The sequence below is a fragment of the Lathamus discolor genome, chromosome 3 (assembly GCF_037157495.1).
Source record: "Lathamus discolor isolate bLatDis1 chromosome 3, bLatDis1.hap1, whole genome shotgun sequence".
Taxonomy (NCBI): Eukaryota; Metazoa; Chordata; class Aves; order Psittaciformes; family Psittacidae; genus Lathamus; species Lathamus discolor.
Genome location: NC_088886.1, coordinates 25,248,871 through 25,269,423, shown reverse-complemented (window position 1 = coordinate 25,269,423; position 20,553 = coordinate 25,248,871). Strand labels below are relative to the sequence as shown.

Here is a 20,553-nt window from a genome sequence, read left to right as displayed (position 1 = left end):
GCACCTCTGCCTTCTTTATATCCTCTGTCTCCAGGGTACCCACTTCGTTCAGCAGTGGGCCTATATTGCCTCTTGTGTTAGTTTTATTTGCTATGTATTTGAAGAAGCCCTTTCTATTGTCTTTAACCCGACTAGCAAGATTGAGTTCCAAGGAGGCCTTAGCTGTCCTAATTGCCTCCCTACATCCTCTAACAACTGTCCTATATTCCTCCCAAGCGGCCAGCCCCTCCTTCCATAATCCATAGATTCTCCTTTTCCACTTGAGTTTGCCCAGCAGCTCCTTGTTTAACCACGCCGGTCTCCTAGATCCCTTACTTGACTTCCTACTCATTGGGACGCTCCGATCCTGAGCTTGGAAGAAGCGGTCCTTGAATGCTAACCAACTATCTTGAGCCCCTTTACCGCCTAGTACACTTTCCCATGAGACTTCCCTTAGCAGTTGACTGAAGAGGCCAAAGTTGGCCCTTCGGAAATCCAGAACTGTGGCTTTGCTAGGTATTCTATTCCTCCCACACAGGATCCTAAACTCCACCATCTCATGGTCACTGCAGCCAAGGCTGCCATTGACCGTCACCACTTCGACCAAACCCTCCTTGTTGGCGAGTACTAAATCTAGCAGCGCTGCTCCCCTAGTTGGTACGTCCACCATTTGCATTAAGAAATTATCATCAATGCACTCGAGGAACCTCCTAGACTGTGAATGACTGGCTGTGTGAGTCTTCCAGCAAATATCGGGGTAATTAAAGTCCCCCACGACGACTAAGGCATGTAGTCGCGAGGCTACTTCCAGTTGCCTGTAGAAAGCCTCATCAACTCCTTCGTCCTGATCAGGAGGTCTGTAATAGACCCCCACAACTGTATCACCCGTGCCAGTCAGCCCCTTGATTCGTACCCACAGACATTCCATTTGCTCCTCATCCGACCCCGGACAGAACTCAATACATTCTAGTTGCTCTCTCACGTAAAGAGCCACTCCACCACCTCGCTTTGCATATCCCCGTCGATGTGCACACCTCTCTTAAGAAGTTCGTGGATGACGAGGAGGGAGGCGACGGGCAAGGCGGGCCTGACAAGAGCGAGGGGGACTCGCTCCTCAAACTCTTCTTTTTGAAAGTCAACAGAAGCCTAAGCTAAGAAAACATGCAGTAAACACAGAGAACTCCGAAGGCAACGATGATCTAAGATAAAGAGGCAACTCTGTCACACCTCCACACAAAAAACCGCAGAGCTGAGAAACAGCACCAGGCAATCTTGTTTATATAATGCAAGGAAGAGCAAAAAGAATCGCTTATAGGAGGAGAGAGAGGGTCAGGTTACTCACTCCTCACTACTCTCTTGTCAGACAACTAAGAGAGGCAAGGCATCATATTTCTGGAAACACAGACATTTCACTGGAATTCCACCTTTTCTGGATTTTATTCTTCTCTTACTTACAGCCACAAACTTTCTGACTGACTGAAAGCAGTAAGAACTGTGGAAAGCAAGCTACTGAACACGAGAAGCTAAGCTGGCTCCTGATAACTAAGGAAAAAGAAAAGAAGAAAAGCAGAGTCATGCATGGCAGGGTTTTTTTTTTTTTTGAGCTCGCAGACCCTTTGCGGGTGTTCTGAGCCTACTCATAACTCTAAGGTCCAAACTCTGCGTATTTGTAAAGTTACAAAATTACAGTTCCTTTCTTTAAGCTGTGTAGTACTGAATGCAGTTTTAAAGAAAAGGACAATAATAATAAAAAGCCCCAACGACATTTTAGATTATAGGTAATTAAACCTGATCCCTGACGAAAAATACCTTTCTTTTTTTGACCACCCTAGAGGCCCAAAACTGACAGGAACGATGCATAAGTGAACAGAAGAAAATGCCCTTTGCAGAACGGATCCTTAGAAGGCACGATTTCGAACACAGCTGAAATGATCTTGGGTCAGTAACAACTATTATGTCACTGCAACAAGTGGGAGAAGTAACTGCTGGCTTGGACCTCGAATTTGGAAACAGCGGGATAGGTTTATAGCTCCCCCAAGTCTCTCAAATGAGGCTGTGCCATAAGTGTCCTCAAGCCCTAGTATAGGACTTGCTACATGAGCACGAGGTGGAACACTAATTAACGAAGAAAGGAAAAAAAATCCAAACCAAAACCTTCCACCAGGCATTTGCCTTTTCAGAATAATAACAATCTTAGAAAAATAATCAGCTGTGCTGACTCTATCAATGAAAACTGCATCAGAGAAACTCATCAGACGTTGTGCTACCGCAGAAATAAGACCACAGCCTCCTCTGATATTGAATCCTGAATACAGCTCGCAGGGCAAAACTACACTTACGTGTGGACAGCTGCTTCCCTTTCACAGGAGCTGCCATTGTCAAGTTGTTCAAGGGTTTCAATATCCAGGCATCCCTAGCTGAAAAAAACAGACAGCAGAGGGTCTTCATGGTGCGGTCTGTTGCAAAAAGCTCTAGGCATGTTTGGACAGTGAGTTTTAAAATGAAGTCGCAGCCTCGGGTGGGACATTTGTTTGCATTCCTGAGGCACCTCAGTAAGAGAGAAGTAAGAATGGAAACTACTAAAAATCAAAATTACGTTGACCATGTTGAGGAATGTATGTAAATATGCTTTCTGGGAATCTGAAGTGGATATATGAATGTACTTTCAGACAGAATTAGTTGTCTTAAGACTACTTGTTGTATGCCATCCTGTTCAAAGCCACCTTTGAATGACTGATTCACATTATTTGAGCTCTTTGCAAGCTCTCACTGGTTACGGAAAGAAAATATCCCCAGATACACATCAATTAACACATAAGAACCACAAATGAGCAGTCTGGCAACCCACCAGTGCAGAGCAAGAAAAACTGCACTGTTAGGGGAACGATACTGAAAATAGCCGCTTGGGGCAAAGCGTCCTTGCAAAAGATGCAAATTTTATTCATTCAGAATTTTTCATTTTAAAAAGTATCTTAATGAAAGTAAGTAAAATAAATCACACATGAAAGAGTACTGGCTGAAAGTCACTGCCTATATGCATACAGCTCTTGGATTCTCTTTGGCAATCAACATGCTTAGGCAGCAAGAGATCTCATGACACACTGTCACTTGGCAAGTCAGCTCCTCTCTAAAGTTATTAGAATCCACGCAAACTTGATGTCCTTTCCTATTTTATTCTTCAAAGATATGTATGTCAAAAATTTAGAATCCAAAGCTGAAGGCATACAAAGAATTACCCACTCAGAAGAAGGAATTCCTCAACATTTTTCTATTCTTTCATATATGCCATTTTTATTGCTCCTCATGTTCTGCGTCTGAATTGGTATGGACTGACAGGTAAAGCTCACCATAGTAAACCTCGCTGTACAGTCTGCTCACCAGGATGGCTGCTCTTTCCTCATCTGACTTCCTCCCTGACTGGGAAGTTGCTACACTTGAGAAACCACAGCTATTCCCACAATCACAGCAGGCCTGGCAGCTAGGCATTTCAACACTGCTATGAACTGAGCCACAAAACATTCATTTAAAGCAAGGAGTACTATACTGCTTTTCAAATACAAAAGAAGAGCACAGATAACTTATCTATGCCTTGGTTCCTTATCTGCCTAGTGGGGAGAGCCAAGGTTAAAGCCTGTGAGTTCTTATGCTGCTCTTCTATACTAACAAACACTAAGCAGTTCTTGTCTGTCCTTAAAAAATTATGACTGCATGTGCATGTGAAGTAACGGAAGGGTATTGTCAAATTTTGCTTATGGCTGTACAATCCTTGTTTCAAATCAGCAGTCCCCGAAAAGCAGAATTCGGTCTGGAAGTAGCAGCATCCAGCAAAACATAAGCATCTATTCTAGATTCCTATAGGATCTGCAGCCCATGCATTCTGGCCTTTTTTGGGGGGGGAACAATATTAATTGTCTTGTGTCAGTCCCAGTTTGGTTTCTTAACAATCAGACACAGCACACTCTCTACCTGGCGACTACGCTTTAATGAGACTTGGGATGTGGGCAACTTGCCTTTACGCGCTTCATGTTTATGCGCAAATTGTGGAATTTGCAGTATTAGTGACATCTGTCCAACGGGTTAGTAAGTTCATGCGCACTAAATGTAATGGAAGGAATTCCTGACAACATCCGCCTATCACGTAAACAATGGCTTACTTTTCATTATACTGGCTCTTACCTGTCAAGGAGAAGCTCTAGTACTGCCTTAGAGGAAGCAAAAGCCCCGTATGTTAATAGAAACATATCGATGTAAGTAAAATCATTATCCTCAAAAGACGTTATAAGGTTTTCTACCAGCTTCTCAAGAGTTCCACTTGTTATCTTCCTGGTGTTGCTGACAGTACGTTCTTTTATCTGGTCTTCTTCATCCTACAAAGCGGAAAGAAAAACAAAGCACAACAATCAGACGCAAGTCAGATCCCTGACCAGGCTTTCACAATGAAACACAGATTAAATTCCATCTTTTCACAGGAATAAGTACATCTTTGACTACCAAATTATTTTGGCTCTCCAAACACCAAATGCTCTATCAAATAACGGAGACTTTTGGTAAGTTTATCTTTAAGATACTTCTCAGGCATGTTCCACGTAAGATTGTATAGCCTGACTGCTATCAAGTTATCTTACGATCCTACCGTGTATTAGTATCTAAAAGAATATCCATTATCCCACAAAGAATAATATTACTGGAGAGAACAACAGCGGTAATCCAGTGTCTCACTTAACTTCTGAATACACATGACAACTGACCACAACTGCGGCATCGGCACTTGTGATTCCCTTGCTGAAAGTACCAACTTTGGCTCACCACACAGAACGTAAGGTCATGAACACATCCGGATGCGAAACATTTCATCGTACTTTTGCAAGGAGTTTATCAAAGTCATCTTGCAGACGTGCCATTATAACATTTCCATTTTCTCTCACGGTTTCCAGGAGGTACAATATTTGTCAACAAATCTAGGGTTTGGTGTTGGGGGGTGTGTGCATTTTCAACAGCAGTTGGTTTTAAGGCTTACATCCTGCTTTAAGTCTGAAGCAGCTAGAAACATTCCCTTCAATTCTACCACTATTTAGAGGGCGGTCCCGAAGATGACTTTTGTGAGTAGTTTGAATACTTATTTGTTAAGTAGGTGTGATAAAAAAGCTTTAAAAATGGGATTATAAATGAAAACATCAACAAGAGCAGCCTAACAGAAAATTCCTCTCTACCTTTTGAGTTGGCTGTCTCTGGGAAGGAACTTTCAGACCACTGATGTAGGAAAGGCTGAACTCTACAGAGGCAGCATGGGGGAGGTGTGCAGTTCCCCTCCCACTGTTGCTGTTTAGCGACCGATGTACTACATCGTCAGCTTGAGGAAAATGTGCCGTGACGCATCTGTGCTTTTGCCTTGATACAAATACGTGGCACGAATAACACAGATCTGTGTTCCACAGCCCCGTGGGCCAAAGGTACAAACGCTACCTGGTGACATGCAGTGGGATTACAAATTAGAAACTCTTCCATCTCCTAAATTAACGATACATCCTAGCAAGAGGGAGCAGAGACTCAAGATTAAAAAGCCAAAGAAGACAGTTCAAATTCTGAACAGTACAAAAGAAGGCTGCTGCCCAAATAGAAACATACAGAATTGCAGCCACTACTTCATAAATACCACTCAAAACTATTGCTTTTACCAAAAAACCCCACTGGTTTGCACTTTGTTTCCAATGCAAATATTATCTGTTGAGATTCTGAAAGCAAGAATTGTGGAATGAAACCAATGTAATAGTTTTTCATTAGGCAGACTGGAATAAAGTACTGAAAGAAAACAACTGGGATGAAGAAGAAGTAAATGAGATACCAAACATTCTTCAGGCTTAGTCATTTAAAACATTACCTCTTTACTAAAGACTTGTTTTATTCCGGAATTCCGCAAATGTAGTCTCAAGATAGTGAAACTCGTCTCTCTGCAACACAGTTTCGACTGATTTTGACAGATCTTCAAAAGCTTTTCGCTTTCCTGGAAACTTACAGCTTTTCCAGATGGGGAGTTTTCCACTCTAGCTGTTTTTATTAACTTGAGGGACAGACACCCTGTGCTGGAATAGAACTGCCTAAAGTGCAGTAACTTATAATCTAACTCAAAATAAGGAACTCTAACCAAGAATGACTGTTTCATTTCACTGATTGCCTGACTGTGAAAATGCAAATAACCTTAAACCTTCTGAACGTAGGAATGAGATTTTTCCGTCATTTTACCCTTATTATTTGGATATTGCTTCCCTACACACACAGGCTGTCTAGCATAGGCCTTCACATTTCCTCATTCTGCATGCTGCTGAAAAATCAGAATTCTGCATGTTGACTGCACCAATCTCAGAAGCCAGAACGGCTTCATGACGTTTCCTATCATCTGACAACTAGGGGTATTCCCGGATTTCCAAACCTCCACCCTTTTCCTTTCCCTTCTTACGGAATAAATAACCTCTCACGGCAGCAACCCAGAGCTTCCAGGACCAGTGGTGCCCCCCACAGAAAACAGATTTCAGTTCTACTCTGACCTGATTAAAAACATGGGAAGCAGAGGTTCTAAGCACTATCTCTATGCAGGACAGGAAATGCGTGTATTTCGTGACTTTGGTTTCAGCACTGCTGTACTGCTCCATGTCATGGAACTCTGCAAGAAACTGGTATGATAAAAACCTCAGGGCAGATATATAACAGTTTAAAATACCAACCTGGATACTACATCAAGCCGAGTTCTTATATTCTTGTCTCTGATACCAAAGAAAATACACAAACATAACTAAATAATAATGAAAGTTATAGCTACTTCCTGAAGATCGGGCTTATACTGCCACAGCGGCAATTATTCCAGGGAAGTGAGGACATTTTACATCAGCTGGGGCCTTGGCCTGACACAGCTGAAGGCGCTCAGCAGCATGCCACATTCAGCACGTATGCTTTTAAGCTTATTTTACTCACCGCTGAAGCCGTCTGTGCGTGCTTTAAAATACACCTTTGAAAAGCAGTACGGAGCTGTAACTCTTGCAGGAATGCAGGCCCGTAATTTCTCATCCGGCTTAGAAAGCAATACAAAACGAAAACACCCGAACCTGTATTCCTTCGAGTTTTGGGGAACGTTCTGCTAACTTCTGAGATCCCTTCATTAGTCAAAATACCATGACTATTTGTCTGGGAGACCTGAGAACTGCTCCCAGCAGGAGAAAATAACCCGTGGCACAGCTTGAAATAACTGTTAGATGTTCGGCCTCTCAGGCTCTAAGCTAAGATTCTTTTTCTGGACTAAGAATAAACTGATCCATGGACACAACTGGTGAAATACTGTTTACCCATGAAGAAAAGAGGAGTCAACACAAGCAGATGTTCCAGATGTCCAGGCAGACAACTTCAGTGTTTTGCTGGTTTTTAAATAGCGAGAGCAGCCAGTGCTGAAAGTCAGCATCCTAACAACGCACGTGAAATTCAGCTCCCTGGAGCAGGCTCCCACGTCCATGAGCAGCCTTCAAAAGGCCGCTGCGCCAGCTTTACTTCCCCAAAGAGACGGTGTTTCTTCCATTGGCCCTTTAGCTACCTACACTCTCAAAAACTTCATACCCTCACTTGAATTTAAGATTCTTACACAGTCAGGCTATGAAACAGCACACCATAACACTGTAGAAAAGATACAACAGCTCAGCTGAACTACCAAATACAAAAATTAGACAGCTTTTGTAAAGCAGTACCATTACAGTACTAGGGAAAGTCTTTCCCTCTTCAGTGGCTGCGATTTTTTGTAACGTTAAAATTCTTACGCTGAAAAAAAGAAAATAGGAGGGAGGGGGGAAGCGTTGGAATGATGTCTGATTGCTGTTTCTGTAGAAATGGTCTCTGCCACCCAGGGTTGAGTATCGACATGCAAGCAAGTAACGCGATAAACGCAGAAAAAGACCCCAGTGTGGAAGCCGGGAAACGGTTCGCCTCTGCTTTTAAGATGGGCCAGAGGAAGCACACCCGTATGTGCTGCGCTGAAGAGAGGCCCGAGTCTGCTGGGACAGCCTGTGTTCATTGCGCTGTCCCACCCATTAGTGTTTGCGTAAGAGCTCCCTGGCAATGGGGAATCCCTCCCATCTGCTCTGCAGTAACTGGATGGGCCAGTTCCTCTCCGGTTGCCACGACCTTTAACCACCAGACCTTCCACGCAAACACTACTGCTGCACCAGTGATGGAGGGGATCTGCAGATCACGCCTTTCCCCGTCAGCAGCAGTTTGCATCGTCTTAAGCCGCACGGAGTTTCCCGGACTTTCCCACAGCTCTGTAAATTGTTGCGAGATGAGCCTCGGAGCTTAGACACAGTTCTGGATCTTACAGATGAACCCAAGGTAACTGCGTTGGCCTTCCCACCAGGTATGCTTGGTCTCTCTCTCGAGATCCCTTAACCCGAATAAACGCAGAGAGCCGCGAGTGGTACCTGAGAGGAGCGAAGCGGCTCCGCGGTGGAGACGGCAGGCACCAAGCGGCCGGGGGTCGGCAGCACGGTCACCCCTCGGGGCGGGGGGCTGAGGCCGCGCACCCGCCCAGGCCCGTCCTGGCCCAACCCACAGCCCGCCCCGGGCAGGCTGGCCTCGCCTCTCCGCTGGCTGGGAGGCTGCGCGGGCCTGCGGCGGGGCCGCGCCTGGGCCGCGCGGGGCCGGAGCCCAGCCCGAGGGTGGCATCGCCCGCCGCCGCCTCACCGCGCGTCTGCCCCTCGCCAGAGGAAGGGGCCGGAGCCCGCCTGGCCGGCGGCAGGCCTGTTGGAAAGAGCAGAATTTTGTATGATAAAACAATTGCATAAAATAGTAAAAATTATTATGTTTGAGAAATTTATAAATTAATAGTGAGGTTTTGTATATTAGAAAATGCTGTGACTTCGTGGTTTTGTATCACGGCGGTTCTAATGTTGCAATATATCACAGCTGTCTTGTACCCAATGCTACAAAAACATAGCGTAACCAAATATGGTAAAAGGAGTGTAAAAGGATTTAGAAAAGTATGTACTGGAGACTATACCCAAGTGGAACCTGTGTATACGATAGCTGGAAGAGCATACCAGAAAGAAGATAAGAGGGTGCTAACGTTTGGAATATACTCAAGTGGGGGAAAGGTGAAAAGGACAACCTGAGGAAGACTTCTTACTGCATCTGAGGAAGACTCTTACTTCATCGGAACGACCACCAGACGACCACCAGAGGGGGCCGCGCAAGCGCAGAAGAGGCTGATGTTGTAATAGATGGATATGGCAATCCCTAATGCATATGTATTAGTTAAATGTTGTAACCTATGATGAATATGTATTAACTGTGAAACTTTTAGGATATAAACTGTGGACGCGATGTGACGAGGTTGAAGCCAGATTTGGGCGAGTGCCCCTGGTTTCCCAGCGCTGCAATAAAGCGCCTCATATAACCATTCCGGTGGTTATGTGTTTAATCTTACGCTAACAGGCCGGGCGTTTTGTGTTAGCTGGGGCCTTGGCCTGACGCAGCTGAAGGCGCTCAGCAGCACGGCACGTTCAGTGCGTGTGCGTTTAAGCTCATTTGACTCACCGCTGAAACGGCTGTGTGTGCTTTAAAGTGCGCCCTGCAGAAACAGGGCAGAGCTGTAACTCTTGCAGAAATGCAGACCATTACTTTCTCATCCGGCGGAGAAAGCAATTGTGAGATACTGATGCAGAGTCCGCGTATCAATACGAACTCACTCCTCTAAGCAAGCTAACAAGGTTTTGTTGAAGGACAAAGTCAATAAAGCAAAAGCAACAGCGCTGGGCGCATGACCGTAGCCAGAGGCGCAAGGGATTAGTATTTGTTGCAGGTTTCTGTACTTTCACTATTGCATCAGTTACATACGTACTCATAATTCCTGCATATAGGCGGGGAATATTAGAACTAGCTCCAAGAACTTCTTATCGTAAGTCTCCTCCTCTTGGCGTCTGCGCAGTGCTCTGCGGTGATTGTGGGCGGGGGTCTTGAGGATGAAGTAAGCAGTCTTCCTCTTGTGAGTAGGGGTCTTCAAGATGAAGTAAGCAGTCTTCCTCACAGTGTACTTTTCACCTTTGGCACAGTTGGACGCCCCAGTAATCACACAACTAGCTGAAACCACGATTCTATCGATACCTAGCAAAGATTTAAAACAGTGGGACCTTCCTGCAAAATCTAATGCAGGATGGGCAGACAAGGAGTATCCCGAGCTAGCAGATGTTTGGGAGGCTCTGTCTCTAAACTCACCGATAAGTAGCAGGATGGTGGGAAATAACTCATTCATGTTTAGTGGGGCCACTAAATCCTGTTATCTCACCACAGACTTACAACACAAACATTGTTCTTTGAAGATACTTTAGAAGACTAGTGTGAAACAATTAACTCATGTTTAGTGGGGCCACTACATTCCACAGACTTACAACATAAACATTCTAAGTGACTCGGTTTTGAGAGTCTGACCCTTTTTACCTTGTTGTCTAATCTTGTGTCTTCAGCGAGCTTTGTTTCTGTTATTGTAAACTCGTACAGTTATATCCACATAACCACACCTGTGACTTGCGAAAGCCAATACATTTATGTGTTTCTCACACGATACAAAACTAAAACACCCGAACCTGGATTCCTTCAAGTTTTGGGGAACTTGCTGCTAACTTCTGAGATCCCTTCGTTAGTCAAAATACCATGACTATTTGTTTGGGAGACCTGAGAACCGTTCCCAACAGGAGAAAATAACCCGTGGCACAGCTTGAAATAACTGTTAGATGTTCGGCTTCTCAGGCCGTGTGCTGAGATCCTTATTTCTGGACTCAGAATTGTGAGAAACGTGCTCACTTCTAAAAAAATTTATTAGGTTTATTAGTTCCCAATCAATAGCGGTAGGTTTCCAGCTATATCCTGCCTTGTCTACTCCTGCCTTTTCGTTACTAACACTGGTTCCGAACGTGTCCCTTCCTGAAATACAACCAATGTTTTCTTTTCTAGGCCCTCAAATCGGCCTAGTCCAAACCACCTGTGCAAAGACGTGTGTTCCCCTTCGTTGATGATTATTTAGTCCTTTTAAGAGTTACTTTCAGTGGGTCATCAGGTGACGTTCTAGTCCGTGTAACAGGTTCTTCTACTGGTCCTTTCACTGGAGAAGCATGGGTCCACCCTTTTTCTTCCGTTCGGATGGCAGTCTCGGTGGTGAGTAGTACCTGAAACGGACCTTCCCAGTCAGGGGTTAGCGAATGATCTTTCCAAGCTTTTATCAATACCCAATCTCCCGGTTTAACCTTATGAATTTTACAGTCTAAAGGGCTGGTCTGAGGTAGGAGTCCCTTTTCTCGTAATTCCGTAAGTGTCTTGGCAATGGTGGTCACAGATTTACGGACATACTGATCTCCTTCCTCAGGGCTTACCATATTCCTGTCCTGGTTCTGCTAGGGTAACCCAAACATCATTTCAGAAGGAGAGATACCCATATCTTTTCGTGGTTTAGTTCGAATGCGCATTAATGCCAATGGTAAACACTTAATCCAGGACATTTGGGTTTCGATCACTAGTTTTGATAATGTTTGTTTTCGAGTTTGGTTCATTCTCTCCACTCTTCCTGAACTCTTGGGGTGCCAGGGAGTATGTAATTCCCATTCTACCCCCAAACTTCGGGACAATTATATATTACCGTCTGGTAATTTCCGTTTTCCTTCCACATCCCTTTTTGCCCAGTTTTAATCAGCTCCTTTTCTTCAATTTCTGTAAACTTGGGATTTGCGAGCTCACACTTTCTCGGAGTATAATCCGCATTGCTAAATGTGGATTCATGGCTGCTTCCCTGGCCATTTGGTCAGCGATGTTGTTCCCTCTGATTTCTCTTGAAATTCCCTTTTGATGGCCTTTTCTATGTGCTATTGCTGTCTCCAAGGGAAGTCTTAACGCTTCCAGAATCTCCTTCATCAATTGTTCAGGGACTAGTTCCTTTCCTTTTGCATTAATCACACCTCTTTCCTCCCAGATTTTTCCAAAAGTGTGTACTGCCCCAAATGCATACTTTGAGTCTGTGTATATAGTTCCTTCTTTGTCTTTTAGATATAACAGTGCCTGTTTTAGGGCATATATCTCACAGGTCTGTGCAGACCAGTTTGCAGGTAACCTTCCTCGTTCGATTGCAGCCATTCTTTTACCGTCCACCACGGCATATCCTGACATTCTTTTCCCTTCAACGCACCGTGAGGAGGCATCAGTAAACAGTTGTTCCCTATATGGTAAAGGCTCATCAAGTAAATCCTCTCGGACCTTAGTCTGGTAATTAATCAATAATATCTAATATATATATCTAATAATAATCTAATACAGGGGCAGTAATTAACTTCCTTTTCAGATCCTCTTACCTGTTTTTCTCATCACTCATCCAATAAAGGGGTCCTTCTTCTAGCAGCTTCTCAGAGAAAAATTGGACAGATTGTGTATATCCCTCTATCCGTAGCCTACGATAGCCTAATAACCCTAACGATTTTCGGATCTCCCGCTTCGTCTGTGGTGGAGGCAAGGAGATTAGTCCTGTAATTCTTTCAGGGTTTATTTTTTGTCTCCCAGCGCTAATCAAATGTCCTAGATATTTGACCTCCTTTTCTACAAATTGTAACTTTCTTTTTGAAACGCGCAAGCCCTGTTTCCCCCCAGAATTGAATAGTGCAACTGAGGCTTCCCTGACCTCCTTTTCTTCTACTCCAGCTACTAACAGGTCATCCACATGTTGTAACATTTGGGTTCCATAAGGTGCCCGGAAGTGTAACATACTTTCTTCCAAAGCTTGTCCAAATAGATTTGGGGATTCTGTAAATCCTTGGGGTAAGTTTGTCCATCTTAACTGCTGTTTTCGACCCGTCTTCGGATCCTCCCACTCGAAGGCAAATAAGTCTCTACTTTCATCTGCCAGCGGGCAAGCCCAAAATGCATCTTTAAGATCTATCACTCTAAACCACTCGTGATTGTGAGGAATTTTACTCAGTAGGGTATATGGACTTGGTACCACTGGATAACGGGACCTAGTTCTTTTATTTACTTCTCTGAGGTCCTAAACCAACCTCTAAGTCCCATCTGGTTTCTTAACAGGGAGAATAGGAGTGTTATGAGGGGACATACAAGGTTCCAGGGTACCTTCCCTTAATAATTCTTCTATTACCGGCCTTAAACCTTCTCTGCCTTCCCGTGATATGGGGTATTGTTTCGCTCTTATCGGTTGTGACTCATTTTCCACAGTCACTTTGATGGGAGGAATATCCAACCCTCCTCTATTCCTTTGTCCTGCCCGTACTTCAGGCTGTATTTCTTTTCCATCTTCTTCTTGCAATTCAAAGATTTTTACTACCATTTTTCCCTTCCCTGGCATCACTCCCATTCCCAATTTTGCTTGTAAGTCTCGTCCTCATAAGTTACACCCAGCATCTGGTACTAGTAATAAGCCATCAATTCCGTACTGGTCCTCTCCTTGAACTAAGACTTTTTCCATTATAGGTACTGAAAACCCTTCCCCTTTTGCCCCCACTAGCCGAGTTGTTTCCTTTCCCTTTTGACATGCTTGTGGTAATTTAGTTATACAAGTTCTTTCTGCCCCAGTGTCAACTAGAAAAGCAAAATCTTCCTCCCGAGGGCCTAATTTTAAATTTATCAAGGGCTCTTCTTTTATTTCTTCCCCTGGGAGGTAGAGCCCCTGACACCCCTAATCCTCTTGCTCATTCGGCTGGGTGTCTCTGAACACCAGCATATCCCTAGCCCGTTGTGGGCATTCCCTTTTGAAACGTCCTTTTCATCCACAATAATAACAATTCCCTGGATTTTGTGCGTTTCCTCTAGGACTTTCTCTTTTATGAAGCAGCGTTTTTGGTCCCAGATGAGGTTTTGGGGAGATTCTTGGCCGATTTCTGACAGCATCCTGCATGGCCACCATAATCTTAGCTTTTGTTCTAGCTTTTTCCTCATCCCTTCTAACGTACGCCTTCTGAGCTTCCCTCAAGAGTTCATTCAAACTCCTAGCATGCCAGTCTTCCAGCTTCTCTAGTTTCTTTCTTATAGCTGGCCATGAGTGAGTCACAAAATTAACCTTTAATAACTCCCGTCCTGCCTCGCTTGCAGGATCTATTCCTGAATATTGTTGAATGCTGCGTCTCAGCCTCTCCAACCACTCGGTCGGGGTTTCTTCTTTACCTTGCTGATTATTAAAAGCCTTACTTACATTCTTTCCCCTTGGGGCTGCCTCTCTGATTCCCCTAACTATCAGTGACCTATAATCACCCATACTCCCCCTTCCTGCTTCAGTGTTTTGATTCCACTGGGGTTGGGTAGCTGGGAGTTTTTGATCTGCCGCTACCCCTCCCTGCTTTTCACGTTCCCGTGTTCTCGTTCCTGCAGCTCTAACCGTCTGCCTCTCCTCAGGAGAGAAGAGAATTCCCATGATTGACTGCGTCTCTTCCCAGGTGTAAATGTTTGGTCCCAGAAACCGATCAAACTGCTCTGATAGTCCCACTGGATCTTCTAATAACTTCCTCATTTCTTCTTAAATCCCCTTACTTCTACACTCGTAAGGGGAGCATTCACAAATCCAACCGCTCCCTGAATCCCAGGCATGGGGACTTCCCGTAAGGGATAAAGTTTAGTCCCTCTGCTTTCCTCCCCCTCCTCTTTCTCTAGCAAGGCAGTTACATGTCCGCCCCCTTTTTGCTGCTGGCGGGTCCTCGGAGGGGCTGTCGGTGTTGCTAGCATCCTCCGGTCATTATTTCTGTCCCCTGATTCGTGCCTATTCTGATCCCCTAATGGGTCTGGCAAGTCCATATCCACAGGATTATAGGGAGGAGGTAAGTTAACCAGTGGGTCCCATTTCTTTCTTTCTTTCTTTCTTTCTTTCTTCCTCCTTGTCCTCTCCTTGTTTTGTTTCCTTATCTCTTGTGGCCAGGTTTCACCTCAGCAGCATGCTGCATAATCACTCTCTTCCTGACTGGAAGGTTCCTTAGCATCAACAAAAAGGGCTAATGCCTGGCAAATCCAGCCCTCCTAAGACCTGTACCGGGGCCAATAAAGTGAATCGGGCCTGATAGGACCTTTGGTCCATTCAAACACACAATATTGTACCATTTTAGTTTTATCCTTCCCTTTAGTGCAGGGAACATAAACCCAATTTGCCAACATCCTTGCTAATGGACTGTCGGGGGGGATGTCCGAAGGTGTTTTCCTGCTCCCTTTTGCTCCTGGACTGGGCTTACCCGCCCCTTGTCCCATTATTTCCCAGGGCGGTCACTCGCTTCGTCTCTTCACCGGCCCACTCCCTTTCGGGCTACGGGAACCGCTGTCAGAAAGACTCCGCACTCGCTTCGTAGGCCAGTCCTGCGTCTCACACACACTCCTTCCACTTCCCCTATCCCAGCCACCCGAGTGATACTGACAGTCCGTCTTCTTCTCACCCGAGTCTTGTGCACAAGTATTATTGGCTGCCGTGGTGTTTCCCTGGGAGCTCCTTCCCCTTCTTTGGTCCACGAGTCCCCTGCCGGGGTCGCCGCCGTCAACCCTCGCTGGTGCCTGAGGGAACCGGAGAGACCGCTGAACTCAGCGGGGTGCACCTTCTGTTCGGGACCCCCGAGCCCCGCGAAAGAGAGGCTTCGAGTATCCCGGACGAGGCCCCAGTTGTGAGAAACATGCTCACTTCTAAAAAAATTTATTCGGGACAAAGTCAGTGGATCAAAGAATACAGCACTGGGTGCATGACCATAGCCAGAGGCGCACCGTGGTACCCGTACACAAGCTTTTTATCCATTCCATATTGCATCAGCCGAATACATATTCATAGTTACCCCGAGAACAGGGAGGAATTATTACAATTGCTTCTCCGAAAGGATTTCCATAAGTCCGCCCAGGTCTCCTCCTTTTGGCGCATGCTCTCTGCCTCCTGGTGCTCACCTCGGGGGTCTTTGGGGATGAAGTAAGGCGTCTTCCTCTAAGGTGAACTTTTCACCCTGGGTCTTGAGCCAGTTCTGGCCAGTCCTGTGTGGGTGTTAGTTCTTTCAGTTTCTCTCACTGGTGTTACATTACAGGATGGTCATGTTTGATAAGCTTTTATCTTGTGCAGGCCACATATGCTTGGCGAAAGCAAAATTTCATTAACCCTTTATTACCTCTCACAGAATCGTCTGATCCATGGACACAACTGGTGAAATCTTTTTAGCGCCTCAAGACAAGAGGAGGAGCCAAGACAAGGAGATGTTCCGGATGATCCAGGCAGACAACTTCAGTGTTTTGGTGGTATTTAAATAGCGAGAGCAGCCAGTGCTAAAAGTTAACATCCTAACAAAGTACGTAGAATTCTGCTCGCTGGAGCAGGATCCGCAGTCAGTCCGGGAGCAGCCTTCCCAAATGTCACTGTGCCAGCTTTACTTACCCCTGTCTGTGGGAGCTCCATGAGTGGTTTTCTGAATTACTCAAGTGAAGTAGTGGAGAAAAATGGCTTGTGGGTCCTCTGAGTGATGCGCACTTGGTGTTACCTGTGCTGTTTGTAAAGGAGGCAAAGTTAAGGTGAGCGAGAAGGGCTGTCCTTCAGACAAACAGAGAGGAAGTGCAGACGTATAGCTAGTTGGATTTGGCAGTTGCTTCTGCGGAAGAGATGGGCTGACAAAACTGCCTTTCCCACCATTTCCAGACCAGCACGGCAGACACCAGATGTCTGTTGCCTTCCTTTTAGGGATGTTTCTGGTGTGAATGCTGCGAAGGGTTAACCGATGTACAGGTGGGTTAGGGTTAAGCCGCTTGCTTAACAATGGTACTGCTTGTTCGTGCTTATGGTGCTTGCAGTGTACAAGGGGGTAGGTCAAGCCGCTTGCCTGACAATGTTATTGCTCGTTCATGCTTATCGTACTCGCCCTGTATTAGAACAAGATGGATATGGTTATTGTTAAGAGGTAGGGACCGTGACTTGATTCCCGTCCTTTGGACGCCCAGGCCGGCTGAAATCGGCTCTGCGGTTTGGACAATAACCAAGCGTCCAGGGAGCATGCGTAACGACTAAGGGTGAAAAGTTCAGGCTGGAGGAAGACTGGTTTAGTTCATCTTGAGGCCCTCGCCCACGACCACCAGGAGGCACTGTGCAAGCGCAAAGGGATAGGACATGAATGTGTATAGGCGTGTTGTGCAACCTCACGCATGTGTATACCTCTAGAGAATAAATGTAGAGGGAAAGGACGCTGAGGTGTGCATGCCTTTGGAGGAGCTATCCCCCATGCGCCTCAGCGCTGAATAAAGCATACCTACTTTACAGCTTTAATGAGTTATGGAGTCTATGCACGTATCATGAAGTTCTTGACAGTACTGAAAAAGATGGCATTGTCTTGGCAGACTAAGAAAGGCATTTTAAAATTCAGCTATGAGAGCATGAGGGGCATCAAATCAGAGAGACAAATGGCAGAGGCAGCAAGAGCTGAAACTGGAGCCTTGGGAGGCAGAGGTGAGATGGGGTCCTGACTTTCATGGCCAGGACCATATGGAAATATTGGCTCCAGAGGAGAACTGAAGTTCAAGCCTGGCTAGCAAAGCAGGCTCCCTCCAATCTACTTGCCCCACTTGTTCCCTCTGACAGCTCTCCCAGAAATGCAGCATCCAGTGAGTGTGGTTACTGCATTGCATTAGCTCCATCTGTGTAAGAAATAGATTCGGGATTGAAATCAATCATTTTTCCCTTCCATCCTGGAGCACTTTAGCTTTTTCCAGGACTGACCCATGACATCAAAGGCTTTGCTTTGACACGCTGGCCCACTGATCTGCTCAGATTGTCGTCCTGGGCTGAGTTTTCTCACCCAGGATAAAAGGATGGCATCCAAGTTCAGAAATGGGAAAACGCCTCAGGTCAAACCATGGAGTTTCCACAGTGGATCTACTGCTCAAAGCAACTGTATTGTGATGCTCCAAAGAGACCATCCCACCTCTGCTGGGAGGATGTGGCCTGTGGTGGGACTACTGACTCAGATCAGAATCTCAGTGTGGCTGGGCTCTGTAGGGCCCCTTGCACTCCTATGCAAGATAGCATTTAGCCAGCCAGATGTCCTGAGCTTCCTTTCAGCCTGAGGCTCTGAAGAGCTGGAGCCAGTCAGCAGGAAGGTCTGCTCACAGGGCCTTGAGGGAAATAGACGTTGCCTAATGTGGCTGTGGGTTTAGGGCGTAGCTGTGAATGCTGGTCACTGCCTGACAAAGGCTGATCATTATACAACTGTCTATACCTTTTCTGTCCCTGGTAGCAGTCGTTTACTTGATTACAAAAACAGAGCCCAAGAACAAGTCCACCTCCCCATTTTAAGGTAGTCTTACCATTCTAAAGCAGCTTTTATCCCAGAAGGAACAGAAATACTGGCGTGAAGCTGTACAGATCAACTGTGTTTAAGCCAGCAGAGGATAAGAAGAGAGCTCAGTGAGGCAGATATGATTAGTTGATGAGATCAGTGCCAAATGCATGAATGTCAGCAGGTAGTATTTTTTATTATGCCATCTACCTAAACTGCAGCTGAATGTGTCTTGGCAAGTAGTGTAGCCTGCAATTTACTGCAGAACTTCAAGTGGTAGAAACACTGGGGGCATTAATGCAGACAGTTCTGCTCTGCTAAATATACCAAGGATTAGGGGGACTAATGCCTGGCATGTTGATGCATTTGATACAGGGTTAATAAATGTACAAGGGAACAATACAGGGGATTGTGTAAGAGAGTTAGAAGAATTCCTTGCTTAAACAAAAGTATTGTCTGTTGTAAACACCTATCAGGTTTACTAAGCAGAACAAGGCACAAACTACTGATAAGGTGAGGAGACTGAGGCCTGATTCTACTAATAAGCAACTATTGACAAGGAAATGCGAATGTCTGGGTCTCTTGATAAGGGGGAGAAGCTGATAATTTATGGATGAGATACCGGCTAAGCCCTAAAAGCCATGTGCGAAGATTAAAAGGTGAAAAGTTTAAGAAGAGGAAGACTCATTTACTTCATCTTGAGGACCCTTGCCCACAGGAGGAAGACTCATTTACTTCATCTTGAGACCCCTGCCCATGACCAGAGGGGGCACTGCGCAGGCGCAAAGGACCTTCTAGCTCATTATAATACGAAGCGGGGACAGATACTAAATATGTATAGGCATATCAGTAATCTAATGCATATGTATGCCTTAAGGGAATAAATGTAAAGGAAAAACGACCCTGGGGGTGCATACTTTGGAGGAGCTATCCCCATGCACCTCAGCGCTGAATAAAGCATACCTACTTTACAACTTGAACGAGTTGTGGAGTCAATCCGCGTATCACATTCATGTGGTGTCTGCTTTTCATTAATTTCCTAGAGGGACGGGGGTGGTTGTGCTTATTTCATTAAAGCTAAAATTAAAATTAAAAAAAAAAAAAAAGAAAAAGAAAGGCTTTGAAAGAAAAAGAAAAAACAAACAAAAAACAAAGTGGCTTTCAGACTGTGGTTAAATAATAAAAGATGTTACCAGAGCTCAATGAAAAGCAACAAAATACTTTCCCTTGGCTTCTCTGGATGTAGGTTTAGCGTGTGCTGCCTGATGTGACATCAGGCCCAGTGTGGCTGCAGTTATAGCTGATCGTGAGCAAACCCTCTGACAGTGCAGAGGGAACAGCGTTTTGCTGAGCACAGGTTGCTGGGACATTGCCAGTGAACGAGCCGAGCAGTGGGTGGGTCTCTCTCTTGCAAAAAGGCATCTGCTCCGAGGAGAGACTTTGCATGTTCTCTCTGTTTTCTCACCTTCAGATTCAGCTCCTTGAAGAAGCAGCTGCACAAGCTTTTGAGTGGAAGGATGTCATATTATGGCCTCCTTTAGAAAGCATCTTTTCTCCTTGCTGGTGTCTCTGGGATTTTCCTGTCATGTTCAGGGCACAGTACAAACTAGCCCTGCTAGTCTCCTGTCTTTCAGTCGATTGTCCTCCCATTGAACTCTGTCAGTATGTCTCTGTTCCTCCCAAAGCAGCCTGACAAGATGGGATTTGATGAAGTAAGGAACTTACTTTACTGTTACTGTCTTCCCACTCCTTGAGGTCCTAGAGGACCTGGGTTCTCTCTGCTGCGGAGCTTCTAGCCATTTCCCTCAGAGTATCCTGACGCTTACCTTTAGCTCTCAAGCTCATTGCAGTCTTGGAGCATGCACCTGGCTTACATAGAGCTCATGATAACCTGCTGCAACTCGATGGGTAGCGGAGGTGATACTGACTATCCTGGGTTCAGCAGTAGCAGTCATTTTTCTCCTTCTCAGTAGCTGGTGCAGTGCTCTGGTTTTGACTTTTGACTCGGAACAGCGCTGATAACACCGATGTTTTTAGTCGTTGCTCAGTAATGTTTAGTCTGACCAAGGACTTCTGAGTCTCATGCTCTGCCAGGAAGGGAAGCCAGGAGGAAGCAGAGACAGGACACCTGACCCAAACTAGCCAAAGAGGTATTCCATACCACAGCACGTCATGCCCAGTATATAAACTGGGGGGAGTTGACTGGAAAGCCCAGATTGCTGCTCGAGTCAGGCTGGGTATCAGTCAGCAGGTGGTGAGCAACTGTATTCTCTCCCGTTGTTAT

At 45.4% G+C, this 20,553-nt stretch overlaps 1 protein-coding gene across 1 annotated transcript in view; it reads right to left on the bottom strand.

The window, feature by feature from the left end:
* LOC136011806 (ral guanine nucleotide dissociation stimulator-like 1) overlaps positions 1-8,553 on the bottom strand; it is a 60,385-nt gene extending 51,832 nt beyond the window's left edge. Inside the window, exons 1-2 of the mRNA XM_065674195.1 lie at positions 8,433-8,553; positions 4,272-4,346 (exon numbers count right to left, since the gene is read on the bottom strand). The gene's annotated coding sequence lies outside the window, so the exon portion shown is untranslated. The remainder of the gene's footprint in view (positions 1-4,271; positions 4,347-8,432) is intronic.
* Positions 8,554-20,553: the final 12,000 nt, after the last annotated feature.